Source organism: Ranitomeya imitator, chromosome 4, assembly GCF_032444005.1.
Source record: "Ranitomeya imitator isolate aRanImi1 chromosome 4, aRanImi1.pri, whole genome shotgun sequence".
Classification (NCBI taxonomy): Eukaryota; Metazoa; Chordata; class Amphibia; order Anura; family Dendrobatidae; genus Ranitomeya; species Ranitomeya imitator.
The window spans coordinates 250,826,174-250,843,749 of NC_091285.1; the positions used below are offsets into that span (position 1 = coordinate 250,826,174).

Below are 17,576 nucleotides of genomic sequence, written 5' to 3' on the forward strand. Positions count from 1 at the left end.
CGTGCTTTCCTAGGTATTGTTTCACACTGTAGACAGTGGATCATACATGCAAGTCAACTCATGCAGCCTTTATATGACTGTATTGCCAACACACCATATTCACTCAGTGAAGAGGCTAAACAGTCATTTTCCTCTTTGAAAACAGCACTGGTATCAGCTCCGGCTTTGGGACTCCCAGACTACACTAAACCTTTTCAATTGATGGCAGCTGAGATATCCTCACATGCTACAGGGGTGCTCACACAAAAACATGGACACAAACAGAGACCTGTGGCATACATATCAGCTCATCTGGACCCTGTAGCTAGAGCCGCACCTTCTTGTGTAAGAGTAGTAGCCGCAATTTCACTGTTATTAGATAAAGCTTCTGAGATTGTTCTTGATCACCCACTTCTAGTTCAGACCACTCATGATGTACATGGCATTCTTAACCAGGTCCAACCTAAACATATTTCAATGGCCAGACACCTCCGTCTCCAATGTTCCCTACTACTGCCGCCCAACATTTCCTTTGCCAGGATTCAGACTCTTAATCTCGCGTCTTTGCTCCCTTTAGAGTCTGAGGGGGGTACCATACCTGAGGAAACTGCAACTGCACTCTCCAACTCCTTTGACCCATCAAAGTCAATGCATGATTGTGTACAATTAATGGAACAAGAGACTCAGGGCTTATGTAATGTACGTGACAAGCCACTCTGTAATGCTACATTTGAACTTTTCATAGATGGCAGTAGATATGCAGATATGAATGGACAATTTCATACAGGTTATGCGGTAGTAACTCAGCATGAAGTGCTGAAAGCAGAACCTCTCCCTGCTAATCAGTCTGCACAAGAAGCAGAACTTACGGCATTAGTTGAAGCTCTAAAAATAGCCAAAGATCAGACAGCAAACATATACACTGATTCTAGATATGCACATGGCATTATTTTCGATTTTGGCGTAATATGGAGAGCCAGAGGTTATATGACTGCTTCAGGCCAACCTGTTAAACATGCCTCCCTCATTAGACAGATTCTGGAGGCAGCACAAGAAACTAAAGAAATAGCGGTGATAAAGGTAGCTGCACATGTGAGACTCGACACCGAGGAAGCCAGGGGTAACGATAAAGCCGATAAGGCAGCAAAACAGGCAGCACGTAAACCCTTACATCATGCCCACACACTAGATAGCTCTGAAGATGATGAGGAAAGATTGAAGGAAGCTCAGAAACAGGTAGACGACGAAGAACGAGGGCAGTGGCAGAAAAAAGGGGCAGAAGATCAGCAAGGATTATGGAAAAAAGGAACTTTGTTGCGTTTACCCAGAGCCTGGTACCCCACAGTGGCAAGTGACCTCCACCTACCCACGCATGTGTCGGCAAATTGTATGACGCTCAAGGTAAAAGAAAGGTGGTTGACTCCAGGCTTTGGTAATTTTGCTCGGAACATGTGTGCTGCATGCGCTATATGCCTGGCACACAATCCAGGTCAGGCCATTAAAACCCCAACCAAGCATCATGTAAGACCACTGTATCCCTTTCAAAGACTCCAGATCGACTACATCCAACTTCCTAGGTACAATGGATACGAATATGTGCTTGTGTGTGTGGACATGTTCTCAGGGTGGCCAGAGGCTTATCCAGTTCGTAAAGCCTCAGCAAAAACTACTGCCATTAAAATAGCACATGAACTGATACCCCGTTACGGCATGCCTGAGGTGGTCGAGTCAGATAGGGGTACCCATTTTACTGGGGAAATATTCCAGAATGTTATGAAAATGTTGGGAGTAGAAAACCAGTTTCACACTCCATATCATCCACAGAGTTCAGGTAAAGTGGAAAGATTAAATGGGACAATAAAATTAAAAATCCAGAAGGCCATGGCAGAAACAGGAAAGCCTTGGACCGAGTGTCTACCACTTGCCCTGTATTCCATCCGAAACACCCCAAGGGGGAAGGCTAAGCTGTCACCACATGAGATTCTTTTTGGTAGAGCAGCAAATTTGGGTTGTTATTTTCCACAACAACTGATGTTGAATACTGAGACTTTAACTGCTTATGTACAAGAATTACAAAAACGTTTAACTAAAGTGCATTCGCAAGTTTTTGCTTCCCTTCCAGATCCAGAAAATCTCGAAGGAGGCCACAAGTTGGAACCTGGTGATCAAGTCTACGTGAAAAGACACACCAGAAAGACTCTGGAACCGAGATTTGACGGACCTTTCCAAGTCCTGTTAACAACTCCAACAGCAGTCAAGCTTGAAGGAAAGGCATCATGGATACATGCAAGCCATTGCAAAAAAGCAGTATAAGACTCATGATATTGATGTTAATAATGTTAACCTCAACGGAGGCATGGGAAAGACTGAATACTGTAGCCCCTTGGGACAAAAACCCTCTTGGTGTATGCTTCAGAATGTATCTAGTTTTGTGGATTTGGCTCACAGATTGGTATTGCAGCACTCAGCTTTGTGGGATCTGCCTGAGGGTACATTTTGGATATGCGGAGAAGGAGCATATAAATGGCTTCCCGTAGGTATAAAGGGTACTTGTACATTAGGACGCCTAACCCCGGCTACTTTCATAATTTCAAATAAACAAGTGAATATGCAAGCCGTGCCCAAGCACACACTGTATAAAAGAGCTGCAGATAACTCACCACGTCCCTCGGGGAGGCCGCATATAGTAAAAATGGGAATTCCCAACAAAATTGCTAGTATAATAATAATAATAATAATTTTATTTATATAGCGCCAACATATTCCGCAGCGCTTTACAAATTATAGAGGGGACTTGTACAGACAATAGACATTACAGCATAACAGAAATACAGTTCAAAACAGATACCAGGAGGAGTGAGGGCCCTGCTCGCAAGCTTACAAACTATGGGGAAAAGGGGAGACACGAGAGGTGGATGGTAACAATTGCTTTAGTTATTCGGACCAGCTATAGTGTAAGGCTCAGGTGTTCATGTAAAGCTGCATGAACCAGTTACCTGCCTAAGTATGTAGCAGTACAGACACAGAGGGCTAATACTGCATAAAGTGTATGAGAACATGATGCGAGGAACCTTTTTTTTTTTTTTTTTTATTATAAATAGGCCACACAGGGATCGTTAGGTTAATGCATTGAGGCGGTAGGCCAGTCTGAACAAATGAGTTTTTAGGGCACGCTTAAAACTGTGGGGATTGGGGATTAATCGTATTAACCTAGGTAGTGCATTCCAAAGAATCGGCGCAGCACGTGTAAAGTCTTGGAGACGGGAGTGGGAGGTTCTGATTATTGAGGATGCTAACCTGAGGTCACTAGTACCATTTTTATTTATCCTATGTTAACACAAATGTGGGATAAATTAGTTAGAGCCACGGATTATCTAGATGATCAGATTTGGGATATATTGGACATATTAAATACTAGTATAGCTGTACAGAATCAGCTTATAATAGTCACTAACCAACATACCCTGGTATTGGATTACCTAACTGCCTCACAAGGGGGTATGTGTCAAATCATCGGACCCACCTGCTGTCATTATATAGACCCGAATAGTACTATGAGTATGAGATTTAAATTAAAAGACGTACAACGACTCAGGGATCAGTATGACAAAGACAATGACCAAAATAAGGATAGCTGGTGGTCAGATACCTTTTCTTTTCTTAACCCGGCCAATTGGTTCAGAGGGATCGGTGGGTGGGTTACCGGGATTATGCAAAGCCTAATACATACAGTTATGGTTATTGTAATTATATATGTATTATTCAAGGTTGTACTCAAGGGTATCTCGGTATGCACAAATAAATTTTGTGTAATGGATGCGAGAATATAAAGTTTTTTTTTGTAATATCACAAAAAGAATGACTAAAATGATCGACAAGGTTTTGAATGGAATATGTCAAAGGGGGGATTGTGAAGAGCAGAACAAAAATGATTACCTCAATGAACAAAAATAAAAAAAAAAGAATTTGTGATAAATATTGACCTGTCCATTCAAGGACATTTTAGCTATAGTATGAAATCCTGTTTTTCTTGTCTGTGGAATTGCCTTTGTACTGTTTGTTGTGAAACTGCCGCCCACGAAACTGTTTTCTTTTCTTTTCTTTCTTTCCTGTTTTGTCTCTTTGTTTAAACATGCAAAACTTGTATAACCACTAAACCTACTGAAACAACTATATAAAGAAGGGATAGCACATTGAAGGCAGGCGTGCTTCAGAGACTTCCCAGTGATACACTATACAAGACGTGTCTTGTGTATTATTTCTGGTGAATCCCCACTCCCAAAGGCTGCTCCGACTGAGTGTGATCCCGACATGTTTCTATTATACTTTTCCTCTGATTGTCCACTCCTGGTTTTGGCTTACAAATACTGATGTAAAATATTGACCAAATACTGATAGTTTGACGGCAGCCTAATTGTGGTAAATTCCTGTGGTGTTTCCTGATGAAGGAGACTTGAACTCTGAAACACGTAGAATAATAAAGCCACATGTACTAATAATTCTGGAATTCTAATGATTCAGCAGCACAGATATAGAAATTAACCACAATTATCCCAGTCTGTATCTAACAGTTTTTTGTTTTGACCTGCCATTATGATTCTCCAGGTCACTATGAGTTCATAGACACCAAACATGTCTAGGTTCTTTTTTGTCTAAGTAGTGAAAAAAAAATTCTAAAGTTTGCTTAAAAAAAAAATTGTGCCATGTTCCGAGACCCGTAGCGTCTCCATTTGTCTTGATCTCGGGTTGGGTGAGGGCTAATTTTTTGCGCGCCGAGCTGACGTTTTTAATGAAATCATTTTGTTCCAGATATAATCTTTTGATCGCCGGTTATTGCATTTTAATGCAATGTCGCAGCTACCCAAAAAAATTTCTGGCTTTTCGAATTTTTTTCTCGCTATGCCATTTAGCGATCAGGTTAATCCTTTTTTGTATTACCCAGATTGCCACAGGGTGGCACTCATAGCAGTCCGGCATCAACAACCATAGACGTCTCAAGGAGACCTATGGTTGTCATGCTGATGAACCGATGACCCCCAATCACGTGACGGGGGTCAGCAGGGTGCATATTTCCGTCCGGATTGCCAGAAGCACGATTTAATTGCTGCTGTCAGTTTGACAGCGGCAGTTAACTCGTTAATAGGCGCAGGTGGATTGCGATTCCACCCGTGCCTATTGTGGGTACATGTCAGCTGTTCCAAACAGCTGACATGTCCTGGCTTTGATGCAGGCTCAGTTCACCGCCGGAGCCCACATCAAAACGTGAACGGTGTACTAATACGTCCGATGTCAGTAAGGGGTTAAAACATTTTTTTAAAGTTTTAACTGTAATAGTCTCCTTAGGGGACGTGACCCTTTGATCATCTGATCGCTTGTTCTATACACAGCAGCACTATTAGTTTTGCTGTATATAGCAAATATCGCGGTCTCCTATGAACAGAAGCCGGCGTTCACAGGAGACCGCCATGACAGAAATGGGGGTCTTCAGCAGACCCTATGGTGTCATGCCGCACCATGATCGCGATGGGCATGTGGAATGACGTGTTCCCCTGCCGGCGCAGTGTAGATGCTGCTGTCACAGATTAACAGTGGTATTTAACTGGTTAACAGGTGGAGCACCGCTCTTTATTTTTGTCTTTCTGTTGGTTTTTTTGCAACTTTTTAGCACAAATTATTTCACGTTCCTCTTAAAAATGTCACAAAATGTGCAAAAAATTATAAAGGTGTAGTTCATAAAATCAGTTCTGAGGGAACAGGAAAACATTCGCTCGAAAATGCGACTTGTTAAAAAAATCACAATTGATGAATCAAACAAAAACACCTGAAAACCCCAAACATTGTCCACAAAACAGTCATGGCCGAAAGTGTTGGCACCCGTGAAAGTGTTCCAGAAAATGAAGTTTTTCTCCCAGAACATTGTTGTAGTCACGCACGTTTTATTACACATTTATTTCCTTTCTGTGTATTTGAACCACGGACGGCTCCAGGTTTTTGTAAGCCCCGGACGAAAGAGTCTCAGTGGACTCCTGTAACACATACCACAATTCATGATGTACAGATACAGCAAAGAAATATAGGGATAGTACAATGCCAAAGATTTCACTTCTTATATTACACGAGTGATATCTATTGTACATGCTAATGAAAGTGTGTGAGAAATAAAGTAATCTAAGGCTTCTTTCACACTAGAGTTAACTGCAAACCCTTTTCAATGCGTCGTTTTGCAGAAAAAACATCCTGCAAAAGTGTTTGCAGGATGCGTTTTTTCTCTATTGACTAACATTACGCGACGCATTGCGACGGATTGCCACACGTCGCAACCGTCGCGCGACGGTTGCGCCGTGTTGTGGCGGACCGTCGGCCGCAAAAACGTTCTATGTAACTTTTTTACAGCCGACGGACCATCTTTTCCGACCGCGCATGCGCGGCCGGAACTCCGCCCCCACCTCCCCACACCTCACAATGGGGCAGCGGATGCGCAGAAAAGCAGCATCATCCGCTGCACCCGTTGTGCGGCGGAGACAACGCTAGCGTCGGTAACCTCGGCCCGACGCACTGCGATGGGCTGAGCCCGACGCTAGTGTGAAAGAAGCCTAACATAACTTTCAAATGGGACGGTGAGTGCCACCTTTAATCTTTTTTCTTCATAGGCTCTTTTGTAAATTCTACAATAGCTCAGAAACCGGACAGTATAGTCCTCCATATGGTATTATGGGCACCACATAGTCCTCAGTACAGAATAATAACCCCCATATATTCCTCCATACAGAATAATGAGCCTCATATATTGCTCCATACACTATAATGAGTCCAATATATTGCTCCATATAGTATTATGGACACCACAAAGTACTCCATACAGAATAATGAGCCCCATATATTGCTTCAAACAGAATAATAGACCCCATATATTGCTCCATACAGAATAGTGGACCCCATATATTACTCCATACAGTATAATGAGCCTTATATAATGCTCCATACACTATAATGAGCCCCAAAATTGCTCCATGCAGAATGGACCCCATATATTGCGCCATACTGAATGAGGCCCATATATTGCTCAATACAGTATAATGAGCCCATATAATGCTCCATACAGTATAACGAACCCCATATATTGCTCCATACAGTATAATGAACCCCATATATTGCTCCATACAATATAATGAGTCCAATATAATGCTCTACAGAGTATTATGGGCACCATAGTCCTCCGTACATAATAAAGAACCAATATATTGGTCTGTACAATATAATGGACCCCATATATCGCTCCATACAGAAAAATGAACCCCATACATTGTTCCACATTATAATAGACCCCATATATTGCTCCATACAGAATAATGAGCCCCCTATGGTTCTCCACAGTATAATGAACTCCATATATTGCTCAATACAGTATAATGAGCCCCATATATTGTTCCATACAGAATAATGAGCCCCATATAATGCTCCATACGGAAGTATGAGCCCCATATATTGCTCCATACAGTAAAATGGGCCCCATATATTGCTCCATACAGAATGAGCCCAATATAATGCTCTACACAGTATTATGGGCACCCCTTGTGCTCCATACAGAATAAAGAGCCCATATATTGGTCCGTACAATATAATGGGCCACATATATTGCTTCATACAGCATAATGGACCCCATATATTACCCCATACAGTATAATGAGCCTTATATAATGCCCCATACACTATAATGAGCCCCAAAAACTGCTCCATGCAGAATAATGGACCCATATACTGAGCCATACAGAATTCTGAGCCCCATATATTGTGCCATACAGTATAATGAGCCCCATTTATTGCTCCACACAGAATAATGAGCCCAATAAAATGCTCTACACAGTATTATGGGCACCCATAGTGCTCCATACAGAATAAAGAGCCCATATATTGGTCCGTCCAATATAATGGACCCCATATTTTGCTCCATACACAATAATGAGCCCCATATATTGCTCCACAGTATAATGAACTCCATATATTGCTCCATTCAGTATAGTGGGACCCATATATTGCTCAATACAGTATATTGAGCCCCATATATTGTTCCATGCTAAAAAAAAATGAGCCCCATATAATGCTCCATACAGAATGAGCCCGATATAATGCTCCATCCTAAATAAAGAGCCCCATATATTGCTCTATACAGTATAATGAGCCACATATAAGGCTCCATAAAGAATAATGAGCCTCATATAATGCTCCATACAGTATATTGCTCCATATATAATGAGCCCCAAATAATGCCCCATACATAATGGGCCCCATATAATGCTCCATACAGAATGGGCTCCTTATAATGCTCCAGTATCTGATGGGCCCTTTATATTGCTGCATATATAATGGGCCCCATATAATGCTCTATACAGAATAGGCCCCATATATTGCTCCAAACATTAAAAAAAAATGAAACACCTCTCCTCACTGGCCGCTGCTCTGCATCAGCCTCCTCAGCATCATCGTCTTCCGGCTCTCTGCACTATGACTGTTCAGAGCAGAGGGCGTGCAGACGTGACGTCACACCTCAGCGGAGGAATGGGGAGAGGTGAGTATTGCTAGTATCGGGGTCTTGAGCAAGCAGGCAGAGGGGAAAACTCGCAGGCACTGGCAGCGGGCCCCCATAGCGTGCCGGTGTCACCTATGGTGAGTGGGACCTCCCACCTGCTCTTGGCCCCAGCACTTGCTCAAGTGCTGACACCGGCCCTGATTGGAACAACACTGAAAAAAAAACAGAAAAAAGGCAAATTGGACATACAGGTGCTTCTTACAAAATTAGAATATCATCAAAAAGTTAATTTATTTCAGTTCTTCAATACAAAAAGTGAAACTCATATATTATATAGAGTCATTAAAAACAGAGTGATCTATTTCACGTGTTTGTTTCTGTTAATGTTGATGATTATGGCTTACAGCCAATTAAGACCCAAATGGCATTATCTCAGTAAATTAGAATAATTAACAAAAAACACCTGCAAAGGCTTCCTAAGCATTTAAAAAGGTCCCTTGGTCTGTTTCAGTAGCTCCGCAATCATGGGGAAGACTGCTGACCTGACAGATGTCCAGAAGGCAGTTATTGACACACTCCACAAGGAGGGTAAGCCACAAAAGGTAATTGCTATAGAAGCCGGCTGTTCACAGAGTGCTGTATCCAAGAATATTAATGGAAAGTTGAGTGGAAGGAAAAAGTGTGGTAGAAAAAGGTGCACAATCAACCAGGATAACCGCAGCCTTGAAAGGATTGTTAAGAAAAAGCCATTCAAAAATTTGGGGGAGATTCACAAGGAGTGGACTGCTGCTGGAATCATTGCTTCAAGTGCCACCACACACAGATGTATCCAGGACATGGACTACAAGTGTCGCATTCCTTGTGTCAAGCCACTCATGAGCAATAGACAATGCCAGAAGCATCTTACCTGGGCCAAGGAGAAAAAGAACTGGACTGTTGCTCAGTGGTCCTAGGTGTTTTCAGATGAAAGTAAATTTAGTATTTCATTTGGAAATCAATGTCCCAGAGTCTGGAGGAAGAGTGGAGAGGCACACAATCCAAGCTGCTTGAGGTCTACTCTGAAGTTTCCACAATCAATGATGGTTTGGGGAGCCGTGTCATCTGCTGGTGTAGGTGCACTGTGTTTTATCAAGACCAAAGTCAGCGCAGCCGTCTACCAGGAAATTTTAGAGCACTTCATGCTTCCCTCTGACGACAAGCTTTATGGAGATGGAAATTTCATTCTCCAGCAGGACTGTAATTTCACACAAAAAAAACAAAATGGGCCAGACAAGATTGTTGACATCCTCAACTTAATATTTGCTACATCCTTTGGAATAAATCACTTCTTATAACCATCCACAAGCTTCTTACACCTCTCAGCTGGAATTTTGGAGTGCTCTTTTTACAAACTGCTGTTGGGAGAAGGTGAGCTATGAGCAACCTGGAGCAATGTAAGATCTCTCTACAAGTGATCAATGGAATTTAGATCCTGACTCATTGCTGCCACTTCAGATCTGTCCAGCATTTTGTTTCCATCCATTTTTTCCTAAAATTTTGCTGCATTTTAGACGAACTTTTAACTGTAGAAAAGGGGGAAAACAAAAATTGCATATTTTTTATTTATTCGTGAATCTGCGTGCGTCATGAACACCAAAAGAAAGTACAAATAATTGACATCGTGTGGCGCTGATACTGTCTCGGTCTTCTCTCTTTCTTCTCTTAGATCCACAGCTCTCTGGCTAAAACCCTCCAGTTCGTGGTGGTGGACTGCCAGTACAGCATGGCCACCTACAGCACCAGCAAAAGGAAGCGCCGGCCGCACGGTGACTGTACATCCATCAAGATGACCCTGCACCTGAAGCAGACATTTGAGGCCACCATCCTCACCCAGCTGCACCCTCGCTCTCAGATCTATATATACGTGCAGGTGAGAAGGGCCGACGCACGTGGTATCGGTTCAGCATGTCCTCCTGTATTCTGCCTCCAGTTGTGTATAGTGTGAGCAATCAGAGCGATGCAGGTTCAAGGGGCTTATGAGAGCAAAAATAAATCAATGTCCGCTCGACATCTCTCTGACCATCAGTCGGACGGCGCTCCTATACAGATTAGATTGTCAGCTGGAACTGTTGATATTGGCGGGTTCAGCCGACATCAGTCTAATGTGTACATAGCCTTATCTGTATGGTGTCCAAAGCCCCGGACTTATAAGGTACCGTCACATTTAGCGACGCTGCAGCGATCTAGACAACAATGCCGATCGCTGCAGCGTCGCTGTGTGGTCGCTGGAGAGCAGACAGCTCTCCAGCGACCAACGATGCCGAGGTCCCCGGGTAACCAGGGTAAACATTGGGTTACTAAGCGCAGGGCCGCGCTTAGTAACCCGATGTTTACCCTGGTTACCAGTGTAAATGTAAAAAAAACCAAACACTACATACTTACATTCCGGTGTCTGTCGCGTCCCCCGGCGTTCTGCTTCCCTGCACTGTGTAAGCGCTGGACGTAAAGCACAGCGGTGATGTCACCGCTGTGCTCTGCTTTACGGCCGGCCGGCGCTGACACTGTGTAGGGAAGCTGACGGCGAGGGGACGTGACAGACACCGAGGGGACGCGACAGACACCGGAATGTAAGTATGTAGTGTTTTTTTTTTTACATTTACACTGGTAACCAGGGTAAATATTGGGTTACTAAGCGCGGCCCTGTGCTTAGTAACCCGATGTTTACCCTGGTTACCAGTGAAGACATCGCTGAATCGGCGTCACACACGCCGATTCAGCGATGTCTGCGGGAGATCCAGCGACAAAATAAAGTTCTGGCCTTTCTGCTCCGACCAACGATGTCACAGCAGGATCCAGATCGCTGCTGCGTGTCAAACACAACGATATCGCTATCCAGGACGCTGCAATGTCACGGATTGCTAGCGATATCGTTGTTAAGTTGTTCAGTGTGAAGGTACCTTTATCCTACCTCTGTTTGCTGTACTTCTATTGTTATTCACCAATGTATGTACCCAATTTTTAAAATAAGTCATATAAAACGTAAGTTTTAATAATATTACTTAGAAAGAATATTTTTCAATAAAAACAATGACAATTTATGACTCACAAAGAATGACAAACACTAATTTTTTGCCTGCAAAAAATATATATAGGGGAGGGGGAAAGAAGGGTTCACCCTAATATTGCACTGATGTCTCTCTACCTAACTGCGGAGGTTGGCACCCTATACCTGCGCAGTGGCGCCTCCGCTCGTCGCCGGCTATCCCTCCCTCTCCCTAAGGAGTCCCTAACAAAGAATATATACAGGGTGCAAGGGGTCAGAAGAAAGGTACCATCTGGTCAAATCAGCGTAGTGCCCTATCTCTGATATATCATATGGTACGTGCACTATATCAGAGAAGGGAATCCCTATAACAAGGGCATACAGATAAAGCCAGAGAAGCAATGAATATAATCTAATATATAAAGCTGAATGTGTGTATGTGTGTGTGTATGTATGTCCGGGATTGGCATCTGCACCGTCGCAGCTACAGCCACAAAATTTTGCACAGTCACACGTCTGGAACCCGAGAGCGTCATAGGCTATGTTGTGAGGTGAAATTTTAACCCCGCGCTTTCCAATTCACCAAACAATTTTGCTCCTATTTACACAATGCGAAAAATTGAAAGGAAAAGTGTAGGAGGCAAATTGACAGCGGACAGATGTGAACAAGGGGGACTTAAAGAATGAGAGTGATGGCGCCAAAGAGTATATACCGTACAATTGCTAAGGTGGGGCCCCGACATGGGATACTCACCACACACGGGGATATGAACACACACACAATGCGCCACACACTACCACATGCTTGAACACATATTACCCTCAGCACACATTTCACCACAAATACACCAACCTCGCCACATAAAAGTCGAAACACAAAAGTCGCCACTCAAAACTCGCCACGCGCAGAACTCGCCACATGCAAAAACTAGGCTCTTGCAAAACTCGCCACAAGTGCAAAACTCACCTCATGGAAAACTCGCCACACGCAAAACTTGCACACGCGGAAAAATTGCCACATGCACAAAAGTTGCAACACATGCAAAAGTTGCCTCACACAAAACTTTCACATACTCAAAAGGCACCACACATAAAACTCGCCACGCGCAAAACTCGCCATGCGCAAAACTTGCTGCACACAACTTGCTACACTAACCTGTCACATGCAACTCGACACACAAAAAGTTGCTACACGCATGTTGCCACACAAAACTCATCTCACAAAAGTCGCTACATGCATGTCGCCACATGCAACTCAACACACACAACTTGACAAACTAAACTCGCCCTAAAACACACACAAGTCTGGTATTATCCTTCAAAAATAAAAATCTGATTAATAAGCAGACAAACTACAACAAATGTACCATATAGGAAATACGGCAGCTGTCAGTCACATGACCTGTCTATTATGTGTATGTGTGAGCTAATATATACTGCCAGGGGCAGGGCTTCCTGTTGGCTGGGGATTTATCAGGCTGCCAATTTAGCTTACAAATACTGAGGTAAAAATACTGAGCAAATAACGTGTGAACGAGGTCTAATACAGGAGGAGATAACACACAGGTATATACTATATACAGGGGAGATGACACACAGATATATACTATATACAGGAGAGATGACACACAGGTATATACTATATAGAGGAGGAGATGACATACAGGTACATATATATACAGGAGGAGATGACATACAGGTATATACTATATACAGAAGGAGATGACACACAGGTATATACTATATACAGGAGCAGATGACCTACAGGTATATACTATATACAGGAGGAGATGACATACAGGTATATGCTATATATAGAAGATGACATGCAGGTATATACTATACTATATAGGTATATACTATATACAGGAGGAGATGACACAGATATATACTATATACAGGAGGAGATGACACAGATATATACTATATACAGGGGAGATGACACACAGGTATATACTATATACAGGAGGAGATGACATACATGTATATACTATATATAGAAGGAGATGACATTCAGGTATATACTATATACAGGGGAGATGACATACAGGTATATACTATATACAGGAGATGACATACAGATGTATACTATATATAAGGGAGATGACAAACATGTATATACTGAGGTGATGAGGTGAAAATGAGAGGTGTGAGGTGAAAATGAAAAGGTGTGAGTGCAAAATGAGAGGAGTGAGGAAAAATAGTGGAGTGATCAGAAAATGACAGATGTCAGGTTGAAATGACAAGTGTTAGGGGGGAATGAGAGGAGTGAGGGAGAAAATGAGAGGTGGGAGGGGGAAAATGAAAGATGTGATTGGGAAAATGAGAGGCGTGATGGGAAAATAAGACAAGTGAGGTGCTATAACTAACCACAGATATTTACTATGCCCAGGCAACGCCGGGCTCTTCAGCTAGTGAGGTTATATAGATCAAACAGCTACTCCCATACCCAATGTATCATAGCACAGAGGTTATATGCATATATGTAAATGCAGTCAATTAATTTGCATAAAAAGCCCTTTGCAATCAGGTTAACGTGGTACCCCACTTTTGACATTAGAGGGGGCCCTTCCAATAAGGGAACAGACAAAAATTCAATCAAAAAAAGCGCTTCCACTGGTGTGTATATTAGACAATTAGTATTCTGCTGTTGAAAGAGAGATCATATAGGTATGTATCATATTGCACATAGCACATAATCCCCAACACAATACAAACTTAGGACAGAGAATTGGGAACAAGAAAACCCCACATGTTCAACAGCTCAGAGATTGCTTTCATGTGCATTAATAGTTGGCTAGCACATTGTTATTGCACATATCCCTAAGTTTAAGATAACAATTATAGCATATAAACTTTTCCCAGCTACCAGCCTTATGATAAGTCCAGTATGCATGTACTCGACGTGTTTCCTCATCATGCTGTTCATCATGAGAACATACTGGTTAGATACATATGAAGAAAGAAGAATTTATCTTATAGGCGGTTTCTTACAGTTCAGTCACAGACGTTAACTCCAGTTTCCACCCATTCATTCCTCGTTTGTTTTGTTGTGCGTTTCCTGTTTAGGAGACATATTGCTTTAAGTTTCCGGTCTTGACTCTTTGATGTCTTCCTTGGTCTACCAGTATGTTTGCCTTTAACAACCTTCCCATGTTGTTTGTATTTGGTCCAAATTTTAGACACAGCTGACTGAACAAGCAACATCTTTTGCAACATTGCGTGATGATTTACCCTCTTTTAAGAGTTTGATATTCATCTCCTTTGTTTCAGTTGACTTCTCAAGTGTTGGAGCCATGATTCACGTCAGTCCACTTGGTGCAACAGCTCTCCAAGATGTGATCACTCCTTATTAGATGCAGACTAATGAGCAGATATAATTTGATGCAGGTCTTATATTTGGGTATGAAAATGTACAGGGTGATTCCATAATTTTTTCTTTAGAATTGAGTGATTCCATATTTTTTTCCCTATGCTTGGTTAAAAAAAGTAACCATTACTGACTACCACTTTTTTGTTCTTGATTTCTTTTAGTGTTTCTTAAAGCCAGAAAGTTGATATTTGAAATGACTTTAGTTTTGTGCCATGTCTGTGATTGGCTTTTTTTCTACAAAATTAAACAACTGAATGAACTTCCTCCAAGGCCGGTGATGCCATAATTTTTGCCAGGGGATGTACTTCCTATCTATATGGAATGCAAATGCAGTTCATCTCGCGCATGCCCAAATCACGCATGAGCCGACATAGCAGTCTGTCGCTCTCCATTACATTGAGACGCATCGTGCGGTTCACTGTGCACATGCGCCGTAGCTATTCTCCCTAGCCCCGTTCTATTGTAAATTTATTGAGCCTCTGGGGAGATTACCTTGTCAGCGAATTTATCTAGAAGTGAGTAAGCCTCTCAATTAATCCCCATATTCATATATAGGACCGTCGATTGGTCCATTTATACACAGAAGCATCTCATACCAAAGGGAGAATTAACGGTGAGGTGGTAACCCATAAATCTCAAAAAAACAACATCTCCGAGAGTCAATTTTTATGTTTTCCATGATACAATAAATATAGCTGATTTAGGCCAACACCTATCTACAGTAGATTAATGGGCCTCGATAGCTGTTTTCTCTCACAGGTCCGAAAAAAATGGTAAAAGGGTGACTAATCCAGTGACACTTATAAGGAGGAGAATGGGAGGTTCACAGAAAACAGCCAAAGTGTTGAGACCATTCGGGGTTACACTATTCATACAGGAGATCCATCTGGCCTCCTTTCGTAAAATAAGACTATCCCAATTACCTCCCTTTTTGGTGGTGTAACCACATCCATTGCCATAAAATAGAAGCAGTTCAAAGCCCCACTGTGTACATCCCTCACATGTCTAGAAATAAGGGTATTCCATTAATAATATCTCATAGGTGTTCCCCCACTCTTCTCCGAAATTCATGTCTAGTTTTCCCTATATGATCAATTGGACACTGTCATTGAAACAAATACACCACCCCTGTCGTATTACAATTGGAAAAGTGTCTAGGTCTTGGTAGGTCTTACTTGTGATTGCACTAATGAAGGTATTAGTCCTCAAAATGTATTTGCAAAATTTACACTTTCTGCATTTGAAGTTACCCTTTTCCCTGTTTTCCAACCAAGTTGGTTGCGTATCCATGGGGGAGTATGCACTGTGCACAAGCTGATCCCGTAAGGATCTCCCCTTATGGTAGGTCACAGATGGGACTTCTGGTATAAGGTCACCTATATCAGGGTCCATTTTCAGTATATTCCAATATTTTTATAGGATCCCTTTTACCTCCCTTAATTTATTATCAAAATTGCCTATGATTCTTATCTGGGATTCGGAGTCCTCCGAGTCCCTTTTCTTTAATAAAGATGTCCTCTCCCTTGCACTCGCTCCTTTGAAGGCCTCATTCAGGACATCTAAAGGGTAACCCCTGTCTGTAAATCTGTCCCTCAATTCACGGGCCTGATGGTGAAATTTAGTAATTGATGAACAGTTCTGTTTAACTCGAAGATACTGGCCTTTGGGGATTCCCCTTCTCAAGCTGGAGGGGTGGTGGCCAAAGCCCTGGAGTCTTATCCTACCTCTGTTTGCTGTACTTCTATTGTTCTCTGTTATCAGCCAAACAGAAAAAAAGAACCTTGACCTTGATATCTATTCAGATGAGTACAATCTCCTCTTGTATCAGGCCAGGAGTGTCGGGCTGTCATCTATTGCTTTCTTTTTGTCAGCTATCTGTAACTGGGGATGGGCCATGTAGCAGAATTTTAGGTTACAATATAGTTATTTGATGTTTTTCTCCTTTTAGATCCTGCAGGCTGATGGCAGCAATTACTGCACATGTGTGAACGCAGCCATCCTGGCAGTGATCGTTGTCGGCATCCCCATGTGGGACTACATGTGTACTAGCTCAGCCAGCTTCATCGAGAACACACCGCTGGCAGATCTCAGCTACGTGGAGGAGTCTGCGGGAGGATCCCACTTGTTTTTAGCGCTGTTACCCAAGTCTGAGCAGATCACGCTGCTGGAGATGAACTTGCGACTGCACGAGGATCACCTGGAGTGAGTGATGGAAGCGGCCAGCAAGACGTGTAAGAACGTGTACGCGGTGCTGAAACAGGTGGTGTTCAACCACTTACAGGAGGTGTCGGTGCTGGTCCGAGATCGAAGAGCAGAGTAGATGCTGTGACGTGTAAATGGAAAGGTGAACTGGAATATTTTCATTTTCTAACTGGTAGGAAAGATTTGGAAATGGTGAGAAATCGATATACAGAATGTAGGAAGTGTCAGAAATCTATCATGTATGAAAATATCACATTCTTTGAAATTTCGAGAAAAAAAGGTACCATAAGTTGGGTCATTGCCTGGTTCGGCCGTCTTTCCCTCTCCTGTCTGGGGTCATCGCCTGGTTCGGCCTCCTTTCCCTCTCCTATCGGGGGGGGTCATCACTTGGTTCAGCCATGTGATGACACAGCATTTAATCTTAATTATCCAGACATCTATTTTCAGTAGGCCAGGGATTGAAGGATGGAATT

General features: G+C 42.5%; 1 pseudogene; it reads left to right on the plus strand.

Annotated features, from left to right (window-relative positions):
• LOC138674487 (exosome complex component RRP41-like) overlaps positions 1-17,221 on the plus strand; it is a 47,025-nt pseudogene extending 29,804 nt beyond the window's left edge.
• Positions 17,222-17,576: the final 355 nt, after the last annotated feature.